This window comes from Ceratotherium simum, chromosome 14 (assembly GCF_057802395.1).
Source record: "Ceratotherium simum simum isolate JZ-2026a chromosome 14, ASM5780239v1, whole genome shotgun sequence".
Classification (NCBI taxonomy): Eukaryota; Metazoa; Chordata; class Mammalia; order Perissodactyla; family Rhinocerotidae; genus Ceratotherium; species Ceratotherium simum.
Genome location: NC_141913.1, coordinates 27667533 through 27687604, shown reverse-complemented (window position 1 = coordinate 27687604; position 20072 = coordinate 27667533).

Here is a 20072-nt window from a genome sequence, read left to right as displayed (position 1 = left end):
ACAGACTGTCGTCTTCCAGTCCTTGGGCCTGCCCAACCCCAACTGCCACCAAACCCTAGGACCAGAGCTGGGGGCTGGAAAGACAGGCATCCAGGCCAGGACTCTCCTTTTACATAGGGGAAAATGAAGCCCAGAGAGGGGACCTGACTTCCCCTCAGTCACCTCGAGTGTCCATGGCAGACAGAGGACCAGCATCCTGATGTTCTGCCTCCTGCCCAGTTCTCTGGCCACTCCCCCTCTCCTGGGAACACTGGAAATGGCAGTCTGGGCTGCCATCTGATAGCGTGCTTCACAGCTCTCACTGTGGTAGAATCACGGAGCCAAATTCGGGAGCTGAGGAGAGCTGGCCGGGCAGCGGGAGTGAGGGTGAGAGAGGCCACGTCCCCTCCCCGTGGCCGGTCCAGCTGGGGGTCAGGTCCGGCTGGGAGCTGAAGTGCCCGATCTCTGCTACTGGGGCCCAGGCCCGCAGCCAGAATTGTGACCACAGTCAAGGGCTGTGTCCTGCTCCGACCCCAGTGGCCACTGTCACTGCCAACATGCTGTCCACCCTCCAGTCATTGTCCACAGCAGACGAGGCAGAGGAGCCGGTTCTTCCCTCTTGGTGTCCTCTCTGAGGAACGGAGGCCCTACTCCTAGCACCTAACAGAAACCAATTTACGGCCAAAAGTCCCCTCCACAGTCTGTGACATGCCTGTCTTCCAAGGTGTCCCCCAGCCGGGGAGGACTGGGGCCCTAGGGCTTTGGCCGAGCAGCTTTAGGTTTTGCAGACACAAATGGTCTCGCCTGTGCTCGGGGAGTTAGTTCCTGCCCCGATAACTCTCTCAGGGCACCCACTCTTTCTGGAATCTCCATGAGGCTTGTCCCCCATCAACAGATGGACAGTGCCTGCTCTAGTGAGGTAATGAGGAACAACTCGGTGGAAAGGCAGTGCACTTCCTTTCTGTCTTCTTTCCTTTATTTTTTGAAATAATTCATGTGATTATGAATTTTCCAGGTCTCAGGTATTCTAATCTAGGATGTATCAATAAAGCCAGGTGGCAATTAAATAAAGTCAGGTGGCAAGCTGGGAGGCAGGAGAGCTTCCTGAAGTGGCTGCTCTCAGAGACCTCCTTGGTCATCCTGGCTGGGGCACAGGGAGAGGGCCAGAACCCTGGAAGGGCCTCGTCTTTGTTTCAAAGCAGGGATGTTAATGGACACGAGCACAGCTTCCCCATTTTAGCCTATGGGGCTCCGCCCATGTCATCAGGAGAGGTGGCATCACAGTCAGATGATCCAATCGTCCAGTCATGGCCAAGCACATTCAGGCGCCAGCCCTGGGCTTGGCAGGACAGGAAACCCAGGTAGTTGGAATAAGTTGTCTCTATCCTTGGGAGGCCCACACTCTCACCTGACAATTGGGTCCCACAACAATTTAGGATGAGACCAAATGACCAAAGAGGGCACAGGCTTTAAGAGACAGGAGTGTCAGGAACCAAGAGCCTGCCCTGTGGACTGCGGTGGTCAGAGAACACCCCGGAGAGGGTGCAGGTGGCACCAGTGCCAGGTGAAGGCCAGATGCAGGGAGGGACAGAGGATGCACTTGGTCTCAAAGAGCAGAGTGAGGATCAGCACAGAGGCAGCCAGAGCATGGCAGGGTCAGGGAGCAGGAGAGGAGTATCTGTTTTGATACTGGACTTGGGGGCATGGATGGGGAGTTGAGACCTCCTCTTCCAGCTACAAGGAAGGAGGTGTGATAAGGGGCAGTCGGAGCTGAGGTGAGGGGACCGTGGTAACCATCTGGCTGGGGAACCTGGAGGGAAGGGCAGTTGTGTCCCCTCATCCACAGCCTCAGGAGAATCTGCTCCCCGTGTGGCCACAGGCATTGCTACTAAGCAGCTGGGAAGCCTTACCCCAGGCGGCAGGTGACTGCACAAATTCTTAGTAATAGCATGGGGAATGTTGCTTGTACATGCTAACGGATGCTCAGGGTGCCCAAGGCAAGAGATGCTGGGTTCTGGACCAGGCCAAGACTCTCCAAGGCAGGTTAGACGGGGGCAGCTTGCCAGGTGGAAGGCCAGAGCTCTCTGCCCCGGAGGCACGTTTTCCTCTTCAGTTCCCTCTGATGCCAACAAGCCCAGTGCCTCTTCTGAGTTCCGTTTGCACCCCTTCTTCCTTAGCAAACGACTCCTCCTCCTTCCCTTCTAAATGTCTCTCCTCCCCAAAGCCCCCAGTGATAGCCCACTGCTCCTTGGCTCAGCACACCTGTGCCCAAGCTGGGCATTTTGTCTTAGACCCTGTCTTAAAGTCTACTTTACCCTGTACTATAGGCCTTCTGGGGATAAAGCCATGAGCAGCTGATTGCTGGGCTGAGAGTACCAGAAAATCAGACCCTTGTAGGAACCACAGTGTTAGAGAAGGGAGCTAGATCATTCCGTGTTTATGAAACAGGAATAGGCCAGGCAGCATGGAGGGCTTCTCAGAGGAGGATACCTCTCCCTAGGACTTAGGGCGGAGGAAGGAGAGGTTCAGAGAACAGGAGGAAGTAGCATAGTATATGGCCAGTCTGGTGCGGGGGCGGGGAGGCGTATAGCATGATGAACCCCCAGTGAAAGATGTGTGAGCATCTCAGCCATGGCCAGGCTCCCTGAAGCCTCTCAAAGTCATTCTCCTGAAAGTTTTAGTGGAGACGAGGAGAAAGGAGGACAGGCAGCCTTCCTCCCCTTTTCCAGAGGGCTTGGGGATGAGGGACGGGGTAGCCTCAGGAGCCCAAGCCTCAGGAGCCCAAGGCCAGGCTGTTGCCAGGACTTTGGGTGCCTCCACTGTTTTGGTTTCTTACTAGAATAGCTTCACCCTACCTCCTGTCCCTGGTTTTGCCCGTGGGGTGGGGGCTTGGAGGAGGAGAACTCAAGGCCAGTAACCCAAGCATGTGTGTACCAGCAACACAAGGAGAGTGAGAAGGCAGCCATCCTGCTCCCCGCCAGGGATGAGTTCAAGGATGCCGCGCTCGGTCCCCACCTTCTGCCAACAACGTCTCTTAATGCCACTGCAGACCCACCTCCAGCCCCACAGGCAGCCTCCATCCCATTTTGCCCCACAGGGATTCCCTTCCCCATGAAAGCCAGTCCCCTCTGGAGTCGGCGCCACACAAAACCTGAGGACTCATGGTCAAATCTTTAGTACCATTTATTTCCCAGGAAGACCCTCGCAGCCCAATCAGACCTGGATGAGCTGAGGACAGGGCCCACCCATGTCTGCTTCCTTTGACCCCTAGCCCACCTTCTGGGACTCTCAGCACTGCTTTGGGGTATTGCATGGGCTTGTCTTGAGCTGATGAGCCAGCATGTGGGAGGGGGTTCTTTCTAACTGGAGGATTTGTACTCTGTTTAGGGAGCATCGTCTGCTCCTAGATCCTTCCCAGACCTACTGAGCAGCAGAGAAAGTGGCTTGGGAAAATGAGGCAGAGGGATGGGCACTGTGTGTCCTCTGAAGAGCCTGGGAGAGGTTGAGGGTGGGCTGTGCTCATTGCAGAAGCTAGGAGGAGCAGGGACCCTTGTGGCTCGTTTCCGCTGGAGAAGTAAGGAAAGGAATGACTGAGGAGCCCTTTCGATTGAGAAGTCAGGGCTGGGGGTGGTCTCTGGCCAGGTTCCTTGGCAAAACGTGGCAGGGTATGGCTGCCCTGTGGCCATGAATGTAACCAGGGCAACTGTAAAACGCCATGTCCCCTAGACACAAGGCTCTCCCTCACTCCCACCCGTGTGTGCACACACACTCACACTCGCCTGCTCCCACACACATAATACACACATTCACTCTCACATTCTTCAGGCACAGCTGCTCTCTCCCCCAGGCCTCAGTCTCCTCTCCTGGTTCCCTCACTTACTCCTGACTCGTGCAGGGATGACTTTGCCTTTTGAGTGGTGCGCTTAATAAGGGCAAGAGTTTGGAGACAAAGCTACAAAGAGTGGGGGGAAGAGGGGCACTGGGAACCAAGAGGCTCCTCCTTCCTCTCTGGTAAACACCCTGTTTGTTTCACTGGCAGCCTGGCTATAGCAGGGAAAGGGCTGCAGTTTTTCTTAATGGGCCACAAGGGTCGCCACTGCCTGGCCTTCCCAGTGGTGAGGCAGGCTGCCATCCGCTCCCCGCCCTGCTTCACTCGAGGATGGAGGAGGGGATGCTGAAAGCACCCAGTGGGGCCCCAAGTCTGGTCCCTGCTCAAGCCCTGACCCTTTCTGTGATCTTGGGGAAATCATCTGCTCCTAGACTCAGTTTCCCCACCTGTCTCATGGATGCACTTATTTGTTGCCCACAGCACAGCCACTGAGGGGCATCTCTTACAGCAAGAGGGATTTGAGTTAGATACGAAGGACTGGCTTTTGAAAATGAGAGTTCTTAAGGGCAAGGATCCAGGAATATCTTTTCTCTGTGTTTGCTCACACTCTGCCACTTTCTAAAAAGACACTGGCGTGGGTGACCGGAGGGAGGTGCGAGGATTGCCTTCCGTGGAGAGAATCAGGCCATGCTGATCCACACTGACGGAGGACGGCTTGAATTCACATCAGATGTTTTACAGCTCACCTTTCATAGGCTGCACGTGACTGTCCTGGGATGGCTTGACTGCTAATTTGCGCCACGAGCCCGTTCTCTACAGAGAGAGCAAAGGTTGACCTCAATCACCCTCACACCTGAGTCTCCAATCCATTTATCACTCAATGGGTCCCACTGAGTCCCCACTGTGCGCTCAGGCCATAGGGACTCTGGAGAAGGGAGCACGTGGCCACGGCGGCAGGCGGCCAGGTCACTGTCTGGCTGGGGAGACATGACTCACGCACATGACACAATCGAGAGCAAGGAGCGGCTGTTAATCAGAGCAGGAGAGTTGGGGTCGGACTCCAAGGTCTGCCTCCTCCCTCGCAGGCAGAGATGCATGTGAGCGGATGTGCTTAAAGGAGAAAGCTTTGGGTGGGCCCAGCGTGGCAGTGATGGGGCCCCCTGTATTTAAGAGGGCGGCAGAGACCCCATGGCCCCTGCAGCCAGGCTAGCCAGGGCCCAGGGCAGTGGAGAAGGCAGGCTGAGCAGGAAGAGCTTTGGCCTGGGAGCCGGAGATCTGCTCTCTGGTTACAGCCCTGCCCATAACACTTCCTGTTCAATCCTCTGAACCTTAGTTTCCACTTCTGCAAACTGGGCTGTGAGACTCTTGGCAGAATATGGGTTGGCCTGAGAGGGCTGGGAGGGAGGGGATGGGGTCACATGTGGGAGAGTCAGGACCAAAGATCCAGCAGATCCGACTCTTGGATCAAATGGTGGAAAAGGACAGAAGAAGAGAGTGAGTTGGGGAAGTGTACCTTGGTTAAGGAGACTTGGAATGTCCCAGGTTCAAGCCAAGTCCTTACTCGAGCTGGTTAGAACAGGGCAATAAGGCATGGCATCAGGCTCTCACTGGAGAAAGGCGAGGCCATCTGGTCCCTCACAGGCTTCCAGACGGTTGAGGCTCCCAGGTGGACCAGGAGGCAGGGCCCTGGAGCTGAGAGCCTCTAATCTACTGGGGGCACTGGAGACCCACTTCTCTTGGTCGTTGGTAGATGTGCCTGGCTTGGGGTTTGTGCCTGGCTTGGGGTTTGTGCTCAGAAAGTTCTCTCCGCGGAATTCATGAGGCTGCTGCTCTGCCTGTTTGCTGAAGCAATTATACCGCCAGGCAGGCCCCAGCCGCATACTCAGAACAGGTGCCTGCTCTCTGCTATGAGCTGGGGTATCCTGAGAGCATCCTGTCAGACAGAGCATCCTCCCAGGCAGGAGGGGGACACATAGCGCCCCCCAGTGTTCCCAGCGCATGTCCCACCCCCACACTTTGCTCACACAGTTCCGTGTGCTTCTCTCTCTCACACCCGGTTCAAGTCCCACCTCCTACACAAAGCCTTCCCTGAGGATTCCCGTTCACAGCCAGCATTCGCCAGCACTTACGTTCTCAGCACATCACATTCACTGTTTCATTCACTCCTCATAACAGCCCTGTGAGGTAAGTGCTGTCATCCCTTTTACCAGATAAGGAAACTGAAGAGCCAAGAAGTGAAGCAGCTGCCCACAGTCACGTGGCTAGTGAGGGCTGGAGCCGGGATTTCCACCCACGTTGGTCTGGCTCCGGGTCTGCACCCTAACCATGAGGCCACACTGCCTCTCACAGTTGCTGCCAGCCGTCGGACACTGGCCATGAATTAGCCCCTGAAGCTCCTTCTACTCGGAGGGCCATGGCCCCTCGCTGCCTGGCAGGCCTCTTTCGGGCAAGGGCAGGCCTTGGAAGTCTTCAGTCCACCTCTCCACCCCCAAGCTTCCCAACAGGGTGCTGAAAGCTGGTGGATGTGCTGCTGGATAAGATGAGCAGATGGTTCCCGTGACCACAAGCTACAGCTGCCCGAAGCCCGGAGTGGCCATTTTGTGAGTCCTTCACAGAGGACACCTCTTGTGCGGACCCCATGCCACCACGGCTCGGTTCCTCCCCAGGATCCTTGCTGTGACCTGGCCCTGCCTGAAGCCGAGGGGCTTGTGAGGCAGAGCAGATGGGCCAGGAACACGCAAGACTATTGCTCTCTGTCCTTAAAAATCCTGTAGGGACCCTCCCAGTGTCGAGTGGACACCTGTCTTCCCCTGGGTCCTCTAATATGGTACCTGAGGGTTTTCCTGAGGGTTTGCTGTCTTCCCTCAGCCCTCTCTACCCAGCCAGGGAGAGGGCGGCCAGGCTGGCTTGCTGACCAGCATGGCTGGAACCTAAGCATTCCACAGGGCCACCTCCCTCCCTCCCCACCGTGACCACACCCTGAGGCAGCTCCTCAGGCCTCTCCCCAGTGGGGGCTCCAAGCACTCTCTGTCTCTGACCCCTTCCCCCAGGAAGGTTGGGATAGGGGGCTTCACCCATCTTCCAGGAATGCAGTGAATCCTTCTCAGGCTTGGCCCCCGATCTAGCTCCCAGCAGAGGTCCCAGGAAGAAGGTTTCTCTGGGGTTCACAGACCTCAACACTGGCCCTTCTCCCTGCCTCTTTTCCTGATTCACAGAGTACCTGTGGTTCCCTCAGTAGAACATTCCAGAGGGACTAACCCCCTCCCCAGTACATCTTTCTTGGTTGCAACACCAAAGATACTTCTGGAGTCATTCTAAAGAAATCAAGTTTTATCACTTAAAAGTGCAATTCATTTGTAAACCCGTGTAATCAAACATGGAAAAGTAAAACCAATATTGATTAGCAATTAGCCTGTGTGTTCCATCACATTGATTGAGCCCTCCTGGGTGCTTGGCCTGCACTAGGTGCTGAGGAAATAGAGAGCAGGGCTGTGCCCGCCCTTGAGGACAGCAGGGCCCTGCATCCCAGGAGCCCACTGCCGGACCCCTGAGCTGCAGCCATGTTGAAGGAACCCAGCAGGGCCCTTCCATCCTGCCCCCACTCTATGTGCACCAGCTCTGTGCTAGACACTGGGTTAGCATGAGGTATCAGCTGAGTCTTCTAGAAAGTCCAGGGTACCTATCCTTTGCTCAGAAAGCCAGCTCTCAAGGAGCCCACATGCTCACTGACAGCTGGCACCATTCAATGATTTGAGAAGCTGTGCAGCTTTGGCAAGTTACTGAATCTCTCTGGGCATTAGTTTCTCCTCTAAAAAGACCATTCAATGGTCTTCTTCCTGTTTGAGGAATGCTTTGTAATATTTTTTTGTCATCCTCACAGCAACCCTAAGAGACAGGCAAAGTATATGTTATTATCCCATGTTGAATTTGGGAAGTGAGGAAAATGTAAGAGGCCAAGGAAGTTGACCTGGGTCACACAGTGGGAGGAATGGAGCAGAAACCAAACCTTCTGGTTCCTTCTTCACTGCTCTTTCCAGGGTTGGGTGAGATGGTCTCCAAAGTCTTTCACTTTGGAAATACTCTAACTGAAAGAGACGGGGCAGGGAATGCATGCAGAGCCCAAGTCTGGAAAAGCTGGAACTACGGTTGGAGGCTCAGAGGGGGCAGGTGGTCCTGAGGAAGAGAGAGCAGAGCCACCTGGGAGCCGAGCACCAAGAGTGAGCAGTGAGGACAGGATGGGCTGAATGCTCTGGGTTTGTGACACAACGTGAATCAGACCCACCCATACTTGACCAAGGTTGAAACCTCCGCACCGAATAGCAATTAGATTTTTCAACACTGTTCCCCCTCTGGTTTACCTGTCTGGTGGTAATTATCACCAGTGGAGCTGGGCACCGGGGCTGCTTGCCTTCCCCAACCACATCGTTACCCTTCTGCATTCCCACTCCGTAGGGAGAGGACAGAAAGAGAGGGAGGAGGGACACAATTGGGTCCTTTGGTCAGACAGCTTTTGCCTTGAAGGAGATGTGAATTTCTTTGATGTCCCTAATTGATGGCACTTCTAGGACATCAGGCACACCAAGGGCATGGGCAGGTGCTAGCCTTTGAACTGAGAGTTAAGAGCAAGGCTTCAGGAACTTGGGGCTCAGTTGGTCCCAAAACATTCTTCAGACCATCCTGCAGATAAACTATTAACTACATGACTCATTAAAGCAGATAACATCTCTTACCCCTGCCCCTCCCCCACCCCCACTGCCCGGGGTGTGTCTTGTCTCTGAGCCGTATTTGTAGGGAGACTGGGATGCCCAGAGGGTCTGACAGCGCTGCAGGACATCTGGCTGCAGGACATCTGAGTGCAGTTAGTGGGATCAGGAGGTGGCCAAGATTAGCTGCAGGACATCTGGGTGCGGTTAGTGGGATCAGGAGGTGGCCAAGATTAGGATCAGACTGGGCTCGTAGTCGCTGTGAAGATGGCATCTGTAACCCCGTCCTACTGGCTTTTTCTCTCTCTTGTTTGTCCTGATGGGCTCCAGGGCAGGATGTTTTCCTGAGAGGGGGTTCCAACTACTGGTCAGACACTGTGAGAGGCACCTCACTAGATACCTGTGGGACCCGCTCAGGCTGCCAGAGGGAGTCAGCCCCACTTTGCCAACGGCGGGTCTTCACTGGGCTTGCTGGGTTGTGCTGGGGGGGACCCTGGGAAGATGTGGGGAGGGACCCTGAACCTGGGGCAAAGGAGACTTGCTCAAGGGTCAAGTCAGAGAAATAGGCAGGCAGGAAGGGTGGAAAAGGGGGGGAAATCTAGTACTCTTTCTCTAGGTCACTCAGCTGGAAAGGAGTTTTGGCCGCGGGGAAGGGAGTGGTGGGAGGTAGCTCCCCGCTCCCCACTCATCGTGAGCCATCCTTGTGGATGGGTGTGTTCACCCCCAGACCCAGCTCCCAACCTGCCCACTTCCTCCTCAGAGCCAGGTCAGCAGATCCTCTGTCCGTAGGCTATGTGGAGAAACTGCAACTTCCAAGGTTTATGGACAGCCTCACAAATGACAGGAAGAGGCTTCTTTATTTTCTATTTTTTTCTTCCTTTCCACTTTTCTTTCTTTCCTTCCATCCTTCCTGTCTTCCTTTCATATTTTTCCTTCACTCTTCCTTCTTCCTTACTTTCTCCTTTCTTTTCCTCTCTCTTCGTCTCTTCCCATTGCTTCTCATCCTCCTTCCTGTCCCCTTCCTCATGTCTCCTTCCCTTTCCTCCCTTCCTCTTTCCCTCTCTGTTCCCCAGGGAGGCGCTGCCACCCGTAGTGTTTCCACCTGCCTTGCTTCTGTGCCTACCTGATTTCAGAGCTGTGCGTTTCTGCCTCTCCACACAGCAGAAGCCACAGGGAATGTGCACAGTGAGGAGGAAGAAGGAGAGGAAGGCCACAGCCTGTTAGCAGGGCTGGGACACGCTGGAGTCCCATAGCCCCTCAGCTTCCTGAAGGCCCGGCCCTGGGCTTGATGCATGAAAAGACCGAGGGGCCTCCCAGGCTGGCTCAGCAGTGTGCCTGAGGACCCCCTAGGTCCTCTTTTAAAAGGCTGATTCCAAGACCCCAGAGTTCTGATTCAGTATGTCTGCAGTGGGGCTCCAACATTTTCCTTTCTGCAGAGCCGACCAGGCGATATGAAGCAGGTACCAAGATACTTTGAGGAATCTTGAGCTGAGAAAACAAGACACTCACATGAAAACTGTGCTCAGTCAAGTGTGGCTCCTCCTCAAGCTAAGGGCTGGGGAATTCCAGGGTAGGAGCTGAAGGGCTGGAGAAGGGGCGGGGGTTCTGGAGGTGGAGCACTTAAGCTGGGCTCTGACAGTTGAGAGGATTTGCATGAATTGTCAGAGGAGGGAGGATTACAGGCAAGTGCAAATTATTTGAGTCAGATACTTCAAATAGCAGGCAATGAATTGAATGGATGGATGGATGGATGAATGGATGGATGGATGGATGGCCTCAATTGGCCCCGACAGACCACGGCGTTCTGCATTGCTCTGGTATGTTGAGTGTCTATAGTTTCAGGCCAGGGCTCTGAGGAACTTAAACACTCTCCCTAACCAGACCTTTCACCCACCCACTTGCCACCACCCTTAGCTGTCCTTTCAGGTTCTAGAAGAGACCAAACAAGGAAACAAAGCTTAAATCTGGCTCCTTCCCCCTCCCTGTCCCACCTGGGGCCCAACGTTCAGAGAAGAGTTAAGTGACAGAGCCTCGTTCTGCTGTATGAATTAATAATTGATTCGGTAACAAATCACTAATATTGCAGTAGTCGTGGTGAATAAGATAATGAATGTGTTCTGTCCAGGGAGTGTCGTGTTGTGAGGATTCAGCTGAAATTATTCATAAATGTGCTACTTTTCCTCATCTCCAACTGCTGCTAGTTTAGCTCCTCTTTTTAATCTTCCCAACCTGTCACATTCAATGGTAGAAATCGTCAGGCTCCATATACAGCAGAATATTAAGGGGGAACTGCCACGGCATTATGTCAAATTTCAATAGGTAATAGAAACAAAGTGTTTCCAGACCCTTTCCCACTCCTTTTGAAATTAAAAATAAGACTTTTTAAAAACTTTCTAGATGGGGTCTATATCCCGTCATTGTGAAGAAGATCCCAGGTCCAGGAATCCAGAGACTTGTGTTGTGGTCCCTACTGTGCCACACACTTGCTGTGTGACTTTGGGCCAGACACTCAACCATCCTGGACCAAGTTTCCCATCTCTGAAAGAGAGGTAAGAGTGCCTGTCTGCATTTTTCTCAGGGGTAACAAGAGAATTGCAAGGTGATGGGAAAGAAAGTGCTTGAGGCCACTGAGGGTAGTTGGGCTGGATTTTCTTCAGTGCTGCCCCCTACTTATTCACTGCATGCCAGGCAAGTCAGAGGGTTCACTATTCTCTAAACACACCTTCCATGTGCCCACCACCGGGAGGGCCCCTCCTCATCTCCTTCCTTCTCCTTCTGACCCATCTGGCCCTCTGGGCTCAGTTCAACTACCACCTCCCTCACAAAACCTTCCTAATCCCGCCTGCCAGACATGTTCTCTCTTCCTGCAAGCCCTCTCTAGAGCACTCTGGCCCTTTCTTACCTGTTCTTCACTACACATCATCTTCCCTAGTAGGCTGCAAGTATCTCAAGAACTGAAGCTGTCTTCTATATCTTTAAGTGCAGTGAGAAAGAAAAAAATGATTATAGAATCAGTTGAGAGAATCCATTGGTAGGTGGATGGATAGGCGGGTTCATGGGTGGATGGATGGAAGCATGCAAGAGTAAGTGAATAGAGAGATGGGTGGATGGGTGTTGAGTGGGTTGAGGATAGGAGGATAGATACAGGGCCGGGCAGATGAATAGACAGATGGACAGGTGGATGAATGGATGGATGGATGGATGGATGGTTGGATAGAAGAATAAGAAACTTGAAACTGACATCATACTGTTTTCCGTCAATGAGCAAGTGTTTGCTGAGTCCCTGCCATGTACCTAGTCTTGGTGTTTATCTCTGCTTCATCAGGATGGAAAGCAGAAGAGGAAGTGTCAATGGCCTGACACTGAGCGTGCTTAAAACAGGATTACAGTGATCAGACTTGGTTGGAGAGAGGAAATCATAACATGACAGCTGACAGACCCTTAGGATGGGCCTTCTGGAGGCCTTACTGTGGCCCCTCACTCTACAAAGGAGACCTGGGATACAGAGGGTTTAGGTACCTAGCTTGACTACACAGTTGGTTGTGCAGGACCAGATCCTGGGCCTCCAGACCACCAGACTGTTGTTCTTCCTTCACACCAGAGGGCAACATACATGATGGAGGATGGTGGGCCCTTTAGAGAGGAGGAATGGAGCTCTGGAAGGCTGTGGGACTTGAATGGGAAGGAAGGACTTGTCCCCAGGGGTTGATGCTGATTCTGCCAAGAGATGGAAGTGAGTGAAGGCCTCTCTGAGGACCTGGCCAGCCTGAGTTGGCTGGAATTGTTCCCACAACTGGCCACGGAGTCATCTGGATTGGGGGCTCAGGATAAAGAGGGACTGCAGAACAGGGAGACCCCCAGATCAGATGTCACAGAAGTAGAGTAGCATGAGGAAGTAGCAGGAAGGATTGTCTTATTTCCCCTGTTGTGTCCACCTGCCTCCAGTCCCTTTATGTGAACACATCCCAATCAAATGAAACCTTTCCAACACACCCCACAACACACTCTTACACAGCCTTAACCCACAAAGTGAAACACACAGCGCTCTGGAGCAAACACTGACATTCCACCCCACAGACACGGATGCTCACTGACAGGTGAAACAGCTACAGACACCCCACGAACAAATGCAGACATGTACTCCGTAAAACACACACGTCTATACACGCGTGACACACAGACACAAAGAAACATACACACTCATCCAAGCCTTCATTCTGAGTAAGTTATTAAAAATGTAGACATCGCTGGCTCCCAGGGTCAATATGTTGTTTTTAAATTTAAACATGAATTTCCATTTCATTGAGCCTCCAGGGCTAACAAGATGTGCTGTGACAGGAGCAGCTAGCTGGAAAAGGCATGATTGAGGAGCGAGCCAATAATGTGTGTGCACAGCCTGGGCTGGGATGGGAGCCTCCTTAGCCCAGCCCCCACGGCCTGGTATGAGCCATGGGCAGGCAGTGCGTGTCGCTGCTGCCACTCAGCAGTGAGTTCTGACCCACTTGGCCAATCCATGCTTCCAAAGCTGAGAGATCAGAGTGTGATAGAAGAAGCGACATCCATGTAGCCATCCATGCATCCATCCATCCATCCATCCATCTTTCCATATTCTATGAAAACCCAAAGGTGTTGGCAAGAAGTGCTGTCCCTGCTTCCCGAAAGTTTCCACTCCGATTGGGATAGGATGTATGTCTCAGCGAACTGCAACCTGGAGACCGTCTGTGTTCTCCAACCATCTCCTCTGTATCCCCAACAGCACCAGACACTCCAGTTTATAACCACTCCATTAGCAATCTCCCCCACCAGGCTATAAGTTCTGAGAAAGAAGGTACCACATTTGATTACCCAGCAATGGACCCTCAGCACCCACCCCACTGTAGGTGCTCAGTGGGTGTTTGGTGAACTTGTATGGGACTGAATTGGAGTTCAGAGGGTGGACTCAGAGGTTTCATGTGGTTTGGCCTTCCTCATCCTCCAGCACCTGGTAGACAGCAGTGCATATCAGGAGTACGAGAAGGAGTGAGTGAGTTAGTGAGTTAAAAAAACTAACACACAGCAAGAAAAGGGGTGCTGCGTGGGCAGGACTTGCTCCATTGAGGAGGTGGACAGGGAGGAGGCGCTCTCCATTGCCCCTGGCTGCTGGAACATGGAGAAACAGTGGCTGAGAGGGGAAGCCCTGGGCAGAGCTCCTGGCTGGGAGTGAAACAGTCACTAGGGCTGAACTGGCCCCAGAGGGCTGTGATCTAGGCACACAGGGCACTGTGCCAGCTCCCCAGCCAGCCGCAGCCTCCTGTCCACCCCACTCTGGCCACCATCTCGATAAGCTGCTGGTCTGGCGCTCGCCTCTGACCCTGGGGAGAGCTCTGCCTCAGGATTGGCTATTGTCCTGGGTTTCAGAGACCTTCGATTTGGCTGGACTGGGTGGACACTGTAGGATTTCAGGTATGATATGTGTCCTAAATGCCAATCAATTCCCAAAGGTCTTCACCCACCAGAGGTGTTAGCAGGAGGAGGGAGCAGCAGTGGCCCTTGTGGACAAGTTGCCCCATAGCCTCGTCTCCTGGAGATGGTTTGACTGAAGCTGGACCTCCATTCTCCTTCTTCTCAACACACACACACACACACACCCAGGAACCATTAGCTAATGTGGATCAGGTTCTACCAAACACACACAGTCTCACAAATGCAGTCACACGCACACACAAACACACACATATCTCTCACATTTGGGGATATTCTTTCTCCTCTCTCCTAGATTTCTGAATTCAGAATAAATTTCAAGACTCCTCCCTTAAAATTGAGGCAATTTGGTTTCTGTCTCTGGGAAAGCAGCCTCTCTCCCTGTCTCTGGATCTCACAGAAGCAGAAGTCCAGGAACAAGGGAGCAACACTTCTGTGGGTCAGCTCCTGTCAGGCACAAGGCCAACTGCTGCCCACACCCCTGGCTGGGGGTTCCACAGCACACACCCACCTCTGGCCCATCTGCATGCTCTCCTCCTATATGTTCGTGTAGGGGTCACACACACTAACTCACGCACACCCGAATTCACGTGGTTGTGCCTAACCACATGCATACAAAAAGCAATTGCTGGGCACACATGGAGCCTTCTCACGCCACATCCATCCATCCTTCCCCAACATGTACACACACGCCAAAACTGTGTGCAGAGACAGCGCCCACCAACACACACACGTATACAGAGGAGCTGGCACAAACGTGTGCAGGATCCCCACACGGATACATGAGCACACCGGTGATATTGGCCCCATCTTCGGGTCATCAGCCTGAGGTCCTGGCAGCACAGGAAGGGCTGGACAAAGGCAGGGGCTGCCCACACCTGCCTGCAGGCCAGACCTTCTCGTGCCCGGGAACTGAGGCCTCTGGCCCTTTAAACCTCCATTTACAGTCTCATCTCTCAAATAATTCAGCGGAGGCATCAGCCAAAAGGGCACACTCTCCTTCCCTTGTCTTCAGGAGCAGGAGCAGGAAGGAGACAGGGGAGAGAGGAGATTAATTGGACCTAGAACATGAGCCAGGGATTGTGTAAGCCCAGGCTACCAGGGAAGCAGGGGAGGGGGCGGGGGTCCACAGCTCGCTTCTCTTATCTCCTCCTTCTGTCCTTTACTCGTCCAAGGACCTCACGCACGTCTTCACAGGGAGGGGCAGCATCTCTGTCCAGTCAACACCGGAAAACGGCCCTGAGGCCGTCTCTGCTTCCAGCACTCTCCTCGGCCTTTCCACATCCCCAATACTAATACCCAACCAAAACCTTAGGGAGGGAACGACTTTCAGGCTGGGCCTGAGCAGCTCACTCTGCCCAGCAGCGTGTGTGGCCCTGAAGCACTGTGCAAAGTCAATCTATCTTGGTTGCCCAGAGGGAGCCAGGGATGGAAGGTGGTGAGCCTGGGCAGGGTAAAGCAAGAAACCCATCTGTAAACTGAGTCACATTCCCTGCAGTAGGTCTCAGGTGTAGAGCCAAGTGTCTGCTACTTCTGTCACCTCCCCATCATACCCCTATCTCTCCTCTCGTCTTTCTGTCACCAGCTGTTAACTGCCCCAGGGTTGGGAATCAGCCGGCTGGGAGGGCATCGCTGCCCAGGGTCTGTCGACCCATACCCTCCACAGCCAGCCCTTCCTGGATGTCGCCCCCACCCTAGGCTTTCTGAACCTCGATAGCAGGGTTGGGGCTGGGTCTGCCTGGCCCCTTATCATGATATCCTAGATTGGGCCAGGGTATAACAGGGATGAATGGGCAGATTTGGCTCAGCATGAAGAGCTTGCTTACAGCAAGGGGTGTCCTACAGCACAGGCGGCCTCCTGAGCAGGGACCAGCCGCCCCACCCTGGAAGCATCCCCGAGGGGACTGTGATGCCCCCAAGATCCCTCCTGACTCTTAACACTCTGAGTCGCCTGCAGGACCCAGTTTGCCCCTTAGTGGGAATCAGTGCATCACATCCGGAGGGGACCCACCCACACACTGCCCACCCCCCGCCAGCTCCCGGGAACTCTCAGCCAGGGCACAAGAGGTGCCAACCTCATTCCAGGTTTGGTCCAGTCCTCTCTGAGAGCCGGTGGGAAAGCATTTGTTCACGTGGGAAATCCCATCTCTGGGGAGAGCCGCATTGCCCGGTACATGAGATATGTAGGTCAGGCTCCAGGTTTCTTCTGCATGACCACCCCTGGTCGTATCTGCATGATATCTGAGGAGAGTCAGCAGGCCGGGGCCCCACCCCAGTCCCCCTTAGCCTTCACTTATAGTCAGTCAACCCATGTGTACTGAGCACTGGCTGCAGGGCGGCCCACGGTGAATCGGACAGACCTCTCCCGCCTGCTGTCCAGAGGCAGCCCATGCAGGACTAGGATATGGCCACTGCAGCTTCTAAATGCCTCTCATCCCACCCTCCGCTGCTGCACCGGCAGATCCCCCGAGCCCTTCAATCAGTCCACTGCAGCCAAGAGACACCACGGCCCCATCTGAGCCCAGCTGGGCCCAGAGCTGTGGGGGCCGGGGCTGGGGTGGAGGAGACAGAGACAGCCCCATGCACCACGGAGCAGGAAGCAATGAGGAAGAGCTAGGCTATGGGATCCCACCAGCAAGGTCTGCATCAGGGGAAGAGTGTGTGTACCTGGCTTTGGCCCAGGCCTGAATCCAGACTCTTGTACTTATTAGCTGTGCCCTGTGGACAAGTGACCCACGTGTGCTGGGCCCAGCCTCCTCGTCCCTTCCGTGGGAATACTAACAATCCTGCCTGTGGTGTGTTGAGAGGGCTAGCACTCTGTCACCTACCACGTCATCTTGTGCATAGTTGGGACTCAGTGAAATGGAGTTCCAGAAATTCTGAGAAGGGCCTGGGGAAAGGGGCCTGGAACTGGAGTCTTCCCAACTCTGCCTCCATGTCCAGAAAACAGGAAGAATCGTAAAGTGAAATGTGATGAGGCCTTTGGATTTGCCAAACCTCTATGGGATCTCCAAGCCCCCTCTGCTCATATCCAACCCTCTGGAAAAAAACACTTTCTTGATTTTTCCATTAAAAACACGTGTTTAGTCAGGGCGAATGAGAAGCAGCCTTTGTGGAGAGAGCGTGTTGAGGAGGGAGATTCTTGGGGAATTTGGGCACTGGGTCCCTCGTACAGTTCTTTGAAAGGGTGACAGGTGGCTCCTGTCTTCCTAAGAGAAAGGGAGTGGCCTCAGCTCAATGAAGGAGGCTTCTCGAAGGATGAGCATCTTACACATAATTCTTATCACACATGGGATAACATTTCAATGAACAGTCCTGCTTTCTAATAAAAACAAAGAACCACATGTCTCCCAGAGCCCATTAGTCTAAGAACAGAAGACCCTGGAGAGAGAGAGAGGAAAGGAGAGAGGTAAGGAAGAGGGCAGGTAGACAGAGCTGAGGTGCCAGAGATTGGGGTCTTTTCCAAATTCCCCTTTCGGCCCTCCAGCTGATCCCCAGCCACTTCCCCTCACCGGTACTCTGTGCAGGTCAAGTTTCAGTACACATGGGGATGTCAGTGTAACGAGGCCTTTAAAAAATCCTTTTCTTTCAAATCAATGTAAAAATATTCTGCGGTACAGAGCCGATTTGATTAAAAAGGGAAAAGGTTGCCTGAAATATGCCAAAAAAAAAAAAAATTGAGCTAATGGGAATCTCATTCATTATTTAATCTCCTGCTTATCAGAACAGGACCAAAATGGAATCTAATATGGCATATGCATGGTGTTGTCCTGGAGAGCAGACAGAAGGTAGGGAGCAGGAGGAGGGAAAGACGGATAAAGACTTGCCATTTCATTTAATATATTAAACCAGGCTGCAGGGTTTGAATCAGATTAATAACAGTAGTGGGCCTGAAAATCCCAATAAACGTGTGCACGGGTGTATATATGTAGATACACACGCACACACACACATACATTTATCTGGTACCATTCTTGTGCATTACACTGTGATTCATAAACTGCCATGCTACTGGACTTTATTAAATACAAATAAAATACGTCTCCCCCGGCAGCAGCCCACGGCACGATGAGACCGTGGAATGGCTGGGGAGCGCTGTCTTGCTCACTTATGCTGTGCTGGCAAAACCTGCCTTGTTGTAAAGAAGACCTGGCAGCAAACACCCAGCAGTGCCCTCCCTGGAGTGATGTTAGGGGGTGGGGACATCTGCTGAGAGTCCCCAGTGTATCCAGCTTTATGGGTACCGGTGCCTTTCATCACCATAGCAACTCTAAAGACAGTATCATCATCCTCACCTTGCAAGTGAAGAAACTGAGGCACAAAGATGTAAGGAAACTGGCCTAAGTCCAAAGAGTAGTGAGCAGCAGATCTATCTGACCCTAAGATTCATGTTCTTTTCACTAAGCCACGCGTCTCCCCTAAGGTTTATCAACCTGAGGCCTAACATTCCACTTTACGTGGATGGGTGAACTGATAGGCAGATGGGCAGCAGCTCTCCTAAATTTTCGTTTTGTTCAGACTGGTCTCTTTTGCCACCTCCAGACATGCCCACCTCCATTCCCTGGCTTGCTCCATTCCCCCCCTTCCAACCCCTATGGCCTCTCTTCCAAAGGCACATCTTACACCTCCCCTCCCCAGCCTGCAGTCCCTGAGGTCCACCTGCTGAGCACCTGCTAAGTACAAGGCCTGGAGGGCCCTGCACTCAAAAGGCTACATTCCACGTGCAACATTCTTGAGTTTTCCTTTTCTTCCACGCTGACCTCCAATGGAGCATCTGAGGGAATATTTTCTCCCTTCAATGTGCTTTGGGGCCTTGGTAACAAATAGGGCAAGTATGTCAGGACAACAATTTCCCAGCAAACAGCCACCTTCCAAGTTGTCCATCTGTGGATTATTTATCATGCAGATCCTTGGTGGCCTCACTGACCAGGCTACCCAATGTCCAACATCCCATCTGCATCTTCCTCCCATTCCTGACAGGCCCGCAATGCATGACGGTCAGTGTAGGCTGGAAGCATAGGGACATATATGGGAGGCAAAGGATTCTTTCTAATAGGAATGGGTATTTTTAATGAGCTCTCACACGGACTTATGCTGGAGCATCCCCCCTCCCTCCTCACGGTCCCAAGACCAAACCCAGACGGGGTGTGTTGGAGGTGTGCTTGCAATTCCTGGGGTAGAGATGGAATGAGCATTGTCAGACCTGCTAACTTCTTTCCTCCTTTAATGCCAACCAGGGACGGCTCTCCTTTACTCTCATCTTCTTTGAAATTCAGCTTGAGCTGTAGGGAAGTTTAAAAAAAAAAGAACGAGCAGGGCACCAAACCACCTACAAAACAACTCAGCGAGGCAGTTTCTCCAGCAAACCTGCATCTTATATCTTCTGTGACAAAAAGATTTATAGCAATTTTTTATTAAAAAAGAGAGAGAGAGAGCTGCAGATAATCAGATCTGAGACGCAGAAATGGGAGCGTGGGGGTGTTATGCGTGTAAGTTATTTTAAAATATATGTTAGATATGTGATGGATTTTTCCACTCCCAGACCAGCACCCCCAACCTGAAGCCTAAAGTGATGGAAATGATGTATGAAGGGGAAGGAAGGGCAGGGATGAATGGGGTTCGAGGGAGGCAGGAGCTCTGTATTTGGTGGGAGCACTCCCCCCTCTTGCAGGCGCACTCTCAGGCTCCTGCCCCAGCCCTGCCCGCAGCCCTCCTCCCTCAACAGGTGGAGAGACTCTTGCTGCCTTTTAGAGGGAAGGATACAGACAGAGGCTTTTGAAACTGGAAGCAATCTTAGCACATCCACCCCACCCACCCACCCACCGCCCAGTGTTAAGCTCTCAACCCAGTTTCAGAGATGAAGTAAACAATGGTTATAAAGGCTCACCCTGCATTTTGGAGCACAGACATGGACCTTATTGGCCTTGGTGGTAAGATATGCACACCTCTATCCTAGTTCTCGGAGTCTTCTGAGTCTCCTTGCCCCCTTCTTGGGAAGGGTAAAGGCAGGAACTGGTGTGTGTGCCCCATGGAAAGGACCGGGGCCTGGGCCAGAATGGGCAGAGTCAGCAGGACAGGTGACCTGGCCCTGAGGCTAGGCA